Source organism: Belonocnema kinseyi, chromosome 2 (assembly GCF_010883055.1).
Source record: "Belonocnema kinseyi isolate 2016_QV_RU_SX_M_011 chromosome 2, B_treatae_v1, whole genome shotgun sequence".
Taxonomy (NCBI): Eukaryota; Metazoa; Arthropoda; class Insecta; order Hymenoptera; family Cynipidae; genus Belonocnema; species Belonocnema kinseyi.
In genome coordinates, this window is record NC_046658.1 from 6352336 (window position 1) to 6359284 (window position 6949).

A 6949-nucleotide genomic window follows, 5' to 3' on the forward strand; every position below is an offset into this window, starting at 1 on the left:
GGGAAACCTGCATATCGAAAGTACAAGGTCACTCATGTATTTTACATGGACGATCTTAAGATCTATGCTAAAAACAGAGAGAAACTGCATCTAGCTCTGGGTATTGTCGAACGATGTACTCAGGAAATGGAATGGAATTTGGGTTAGACAAATGCGCCAAGGTTTATTTGAAGCGAGGAAAACTTAATGGAATCCCTGAAGATCCTGAGCTCGTTGATAGAAGCGCCATACGACACCTTTGCGCTGGAGAGACTTATGCATACCTGGGCGTGCCACAGAGCCGCATTCAGGATGTGACATCTATAAAGGATACTCTCCGAAGCAGATACAAACGTCTCATCCGACAGATTTGGTCTTCCGAACTGTCGGCGAGGAACAAAGTATCTGCAACGAACATGCTTGCCGTCCCGGTACTACTCTATTCATTTGGAGTAGTTCCATAGATGAAGAACGAGCTCAGATCTCTTGATATTGGGACAAGAAAGGTTATGCACATGAACAAAAGCATGCATTTTAAGTCTTCCGTTCCGCGACTGTACATCTCACGCCATCAAGGGGGTCATGGAATATTGAGTCTTGAATGTCTTTACAACAGGATTATTCTGGGTACAGCACATAGAGTTACAAATGGAAGAGACCGTCTTCTTAAAATGGTCAGGAATCACGAAGAAGTGCGCAAAGGAGCGTATCTGTACAAAGCAGCGGAGGAGGCTGCTTAAGCACTCGGACTTGACTTCAGCATTAGGGGTGAGCAAAATGCATCAAATCTTATCTATCTCGAGTGCTCACTCCTGAAAGCCTGGATTAAGAAAGCACAAGAGAAAAACTTTCGTGAACAGCTCCTCGATAAGAGGATGCACGGTATCTTCCACAGAAATGTGAAGGATCAGTCAATGTCTTGTGAGCTAATGTTTGCTTTCCTTAAATAGCCCGGATTGAAGTCTGGTACGGAGGGTTTCATTTTTGCATGCCAAGACGGTGTCATTTCCACCTTAACATACCGTCGCCACATGTTGAGCCAAGACATTCCCGATGATAGCTGCAGGGCGTGCCATGCACACCCCGAGCATTTAGCTCACCTACTATCTAGTTGGCCAACTCACGCGGGAACGACAAACATTCAAAGGCACAATGCGCCACTGACAGTGCTTTATTACCATCTCTGTCACTCCTACGGCATTAACCTTAATATCGCTCCTCTAAATGCTCCTAGGGAAATTGAGTCATTTGTGGAGAATGGGAAGTGCCGCATATACTGGAACTTTATATTCTCGACAATTGTTTCTGTTGCTCACTCGAGGCCTGACATGGTTCTTCTTGACTTCGAGAAGCGAACCATGTTTGTTATCGAATTTTCGGCACCAGCTGACAAAAACATCATAACCAAGGAGAATGAAAAGAAAGAGGGGTATCGAGACCTTATAAGGGAGTTGTAACGATTGTACCCGGAATATTCTGTTAAATTGATCGTCCTTATCATCGGCGCTCTTGGAGGTGCCAAGCTTTCACTTTCTAATGGCCTAAAAAGCATCCCTGCGTGTCAACAATATGCTAGGACAATTGCGGGAAAAATGCAGAAGGCGGTTGTCCTTGGGTCGCTCTGTGTTCTTAGGGTGCACGAGGCTGGCGGTTGTCCTTATGACAAAATTTTAATTATATATATATACCGACTACTCCGATAGAGCATCGATAGCGCTCCGTACAGCGTGTGAATACCACTTCGAAACACGGCGTTGAACGCGACAAATCACTATATTAAAAGAAGACAGAACTAAGAAAACAAATCTTCAAGGCAATGTTATCTACGTGAGCTCAGATTAACGAATTAAATTCAGAGTGGTGTCTCCACCCATCACCTCAGGTGAGCATCGGAGTACCATTTGTGTCAGAAGATTGCAACTAAAGATTGGTAGAACGGGATTAGCCGCAAGAAAGTAAACAGTTGCCAGTTCGATTTCCGCAGCGTGGTGGCCAATGGTGAAGATGAGAGTTTCGCGACTCAGCACTAGCCGTACGCTATTTGCTGATATTCACACAGGTGCGCTGACTCCTGTCGACACGCAGATTCCCCGCTGCCGCGTGATCATGTGTTTCCCCGCACTCTGGTACGAGCGGGAATCTCATCCACTGCGCATGTGCTGGGAAAACCTCCTCTTCTTGGTCCATGGCTTAGTCTGACGTATAATGTAGTATAAACGTCCGGGCATACAAAAATTATAGCCTTTGTACCTGAATAAAACTTTGATGATCTGAGAAAAGCAAAAGTTTGCTCTTTTGACAGATGTTGGCGTGTAAAGTAAACTTCTTCGATCTGAAGTTCTTGATACCATCTGGTACTGCATCTTGTCAGATAACACTCGTATTTTTTCAGCAATATGCTGCTTGATTGTCAGCAGCTTTAACTTGTTTAGTGTTTGAATGAAGATCCTGTGTTCTTGGGCGAACTTTGGAGCCCTTTTAGTGAACGGTCTACCATATCTTATGCAGCGACTGATATTCATTTGAAAGCTCTTTTTATGTACTTTATCATAACAAGTTTTTGAAAAATTTTTTTTTAAGGGTAGATTCGAACCTGCGTTGCCAATACCTGGTACTGTAAAATGCTAATCACTGATATCGACCGAAGGTGGCTGTCTTCAGAGGTATTGGTCTGAGAAAAAACTGATTTTTCCCGCGAATTAAATTAAATGATTGAATTAATAAGATTTTATACTGTAGTATTTGATGATCTTGTTTATTTCGATCGTCATTTTAAATTTTTTAGTTTTTGAAATTAAACTACGGTACACTGTAAATAATAAAAAAATTTCACAACTGAAAATGGTAAAATCACAAAGAACATTTTTTGTAATATTACCACTTGTATTATAGGGAAAATACCATTTTTTAGGTTAATAATCCAAATGAATTTGTAACTTTACCACTTTTAGTATTGCAATATAGCATTGCGTTGTAAGAATACATTTTCTGCTCGTGAATCTGTCATATTCAAGATAGGTAATAAAGGGACCCTCTTTGAAAGTGGAGAATTTCTGCAAGATTGTAAATGCACAAAAAGTAGTAAAAAAACCCCTTTTTTGAACGTAACCTTACATTTTGAAAATGGGAAAATGATATAAATCGCATTTATGCAGGTTTTAATATAGTAAAATTAGAATTCATGTTTATGAATTCAAATTTATTCAATAATATGTAAAAGCTTAACGAATAACCTCTTGAAGGAGAATGATCCCATTGAAGTCATTCTTTTTCCTAAAATATATTCTTACAATTAAAGAAAAACATTTTTGCAGGTGTGTGTGTGTGTGTGTGTGTATGTGTGTGTGTATACGCGTGTGTGATTGTCATGGCCTACCAATACATCCACGGCTTGCGGATAGAGGGTCCCCGTGCTAAGGTTTCTGTTGAATATGGTTACAAAAATTAATAGACAGTCGCAGACAATTGTCCAGGGGTGGTCCCGAAGGAATTAATCCCCAATCGCAGGTGTGAAACCCATGCCGAAAGCTGAATGGCACCTGGGTGAGGTGTCTCGAACGGTAACTCAGAGATACGGGGTGCCTTTCAAAGTACGCAGCCTTATCCTTACATGCGAGGCTCTACAAGGATGGACGAAACCCTTTCTCTTGCTTCTCGTGGGAACAACAATGACAACACTAAACATAGTTGTAGTACGTGCGGTTTAAAGAAATAAAACGCGCTAGGAAGATGATGTGAATCCGATGGATCGGCGGAATATCGGGGCTTTTAGATGGACGGAGCGACTCAATTACAACTTGCTAGAATGCTACGATGCGAGTGTGGCCCCTGAACGAGAGGGTTACATGGCACAACTGCATGGTATGTGGTGCGAGAAACATCTAGACCTATCGCACGTTTCTCATCAACGTCTGCGAAACCATGCCGAACTACTCCAAAAAAGTGTCTATGTAAGCGGAGCGCCTACTCTACCACAGCCAGAACAAGCCTGATGAACTGGATGACGAGCGCCGTGGAAATTTTCTCGAAGAATCCGACTTTTCGGCTATTAATTGTGGTGTACAGAATGCGGTGAGAGCTTTGACGAATTCAAAACTTGAAACGTCTAGCAGGAATTTTACCGCCAATGTTCGACAGTTCTCGCGCGAAATTCGGATTCGTTATCAAACACTTAATAAGTCAAAGCTGATGACCATCCGACAGCATACTGTTGACAGAATGCGAGTAATATCTGAAGTTAGGAAAAGTCTATAGCGGACGAGTTACTGTCGACCATCCGCACAAACCAGAGGAAGTCGAAACATTTTGGAGACAATTCTAAATTTAAAAAAGTCGAAGCATCTACCAAAAGAAGACTTAAAGAACAGAAATAGCTTCAAGGAGCTCTAAAATCCCCTCATAACACCTGAAGAAGAATTGTCACCTATGGCTACCAGGGAGTTGAAAAAAGTATTTATTAAGAGACATGAAGAACTATTCCGTTTTGGGACCAGATTGTATGAAGACCTTCTGGGGGACCTTAAGATTTGCTCCTGCAAAAAATAAGCAGCTTAGTTGATACGATGAACTACAGGCCAAGCACTTGTCTGAACACACTGTATAAGATCTTCGCAGTTATTCTAAATGATAGGATTTTTCAGCCAATCGCACCTGGGTGGCAAGAAATACAGGAACAACGTGACTCAAAGAAAGGCGTAGCAAGATGTTTAGAGAACTAACTGGTCGATAGGTGTATCTGCAAATACGCAGCATCGCAACAGCGCTACAGTAATATAGAGGATCAGTCGATACCGTATAAGCAAACGTTTGCATTTCTTAAATCTGCCAAATTGAAGTCCGGCACGGAGGGTTTCATTATGTCAAGTCAGGACGGCGTCATTTCCAACTTATCCTACTGTCCGCATATACTGGAACTTTATATTCTCGACAATCGTTTCTGTTGCGCACTCGAGGCCTGATAAAGTTCTCCTTGACTGCTAAGCTTAATAGCCTTATAAGCATCCCTGTGTGACAACAAAATGATAATACACTTACGGAGAAAATGCAAAAGGTGGTTCTACTTGGATCGCTCCGTGTCCTCAGGGTGCACAAGAATTTTGCCGGATCATCGTATTGAGTCCTTCACAGCCTAAGCATCTATCCTACAGTCGTGAGACGTGGTTACGGCTGAAATTTTACCGCGATTTCGCTGGGGCTGGGTGCAGTTTTTCAGATTAGCACCTGCTCCCGGCGAAAACCCGTGTTTGTCTTCCTTACAAACTTTTAATATACAGGGTGTCCCAAAGTAAAGTGTCTGAACGGCTGATGGTGTATAAAAATAAAAAAATCAATAAAAAATTCCTTTCCAAAAAATCAGTTGAAGTTTTAGTTTTCAATTATAACATTTTGAAGCTAGACCAATTAGGAGCGCGGTATAAAATAGTGGTAAAATAAAACGAAACTTTGCTCCTTCGAAGAGTACTGATCTTCTAAATTTCTGTGAAAGTGTCCATGCATTTTCTCATTGAGTAGCTATTTGCAGAATTTTTAAAAGTCTGCTTTCTTCACTTCAGCTTTTAGAAGTGAGACATTTAGATAGAGTGATGAACTTTTCTTACGATCAAATTACAACGACACAATATTTTCAAGATTGAATAGTAAATCTAGTTTTCCAACGGGGAATCAATCTCTCTATGCATCTCACTATGTGTGGATAAATCTTCAAGCTTTCCGAAAGACGGATGAGAAGTTAATAAAGGGTTTGAATAAAAAGTTTTCCAGTAGTCAATCCATGTAGTTGACAGCCATTGACAGCCATTGTGGAATAGGCATTTTCTACTTCCAATATGAGGTGAATATGTGGGCTAGATGTTGGTCTGTAGAAGTAAACTTCTTCCACAAGACGATTTTACGCCATCTGATCCTGCAGCGAGAAAGTTCGTCATATCCCTAAGTGCTTTTTTCACCTCTTTGTCAGTAATAGATTAAAATTTCTCCTCAGATGTTATAAGCTTGTCGCCAAACTCCTTGAAGTGGGTGATGTTATCACCCACTGGAGATGCGCGCGGGGTCATCAAGAAACTGTTGATTCTCCCTGATCCATCTCTTCCTCTTTTTTATTCCCCTTCTTGCGTCATATAACAACCGTACTTTGTAAACAATCTGCTGCTTCATTGTCAGCAGCTTTAACTTGTTCAGTAAGTGATTGAAGATCCTGTGTTCTTGGGCGAACTTTCGAACCCTTTTCATGAACGGCCTAGCAGATGTTATGTAGTCAATCACAGACTGAACAGGAAACGCATTTGGTCTTGCCCATCAAAACTTCTTGTTCATTTGATTAAAACGTCTTTTGGTCTTTTGATCCATCGACAGTTTTAGCCTTCCATTTGAATCAGCCAAAGCTCTAGCAGCACCATAAACTGAACAATTGATGGTCCAGAGGTCGGACTGCTCCAAAATATCTTCACGAAGAAAGGCATCCATTTCCACCAGATTTCAAGAGATAGGCACGTTGATTTCGTAATAACTGATGCGAAACTTGCTGAAACTCTGGGTGTTTCTGGCAACGCAGAGTGTGCATACGCGCCATAAAGCCTCTGTGAATAGGGATAATGCTGGCATCGTAGCAGTTTAGCAAGTCATCCTTTAGTTGATTCGTCCACTGAATCACGTTCCGGCCTTCCGCCCGTTCGTCGTCGTGTTTCCATCTAAATTATTTTCAGCACCCCGAACTCTAGGGCGGTTGGCACTGGCTGCCGACCCACTGTCGGCATGACTGTTACGCCTCTGCTCAGGGGTTATTCCTTTGGGATCATCCCTGGAAAATTGTCCCTTGGTACAGGGATCCTGTATCCGCAACCCCTGAGGAAGGGTTCGGTGGTTTTGTGATAGACGGAGAGAACAAAATGGATGTGGTCACCGTAACTAACGGTGCTGAGGCGCGTGATAGGAAAAAAGTTCTTCGAAATGCTCGAAAATATGTGAAAGTGAC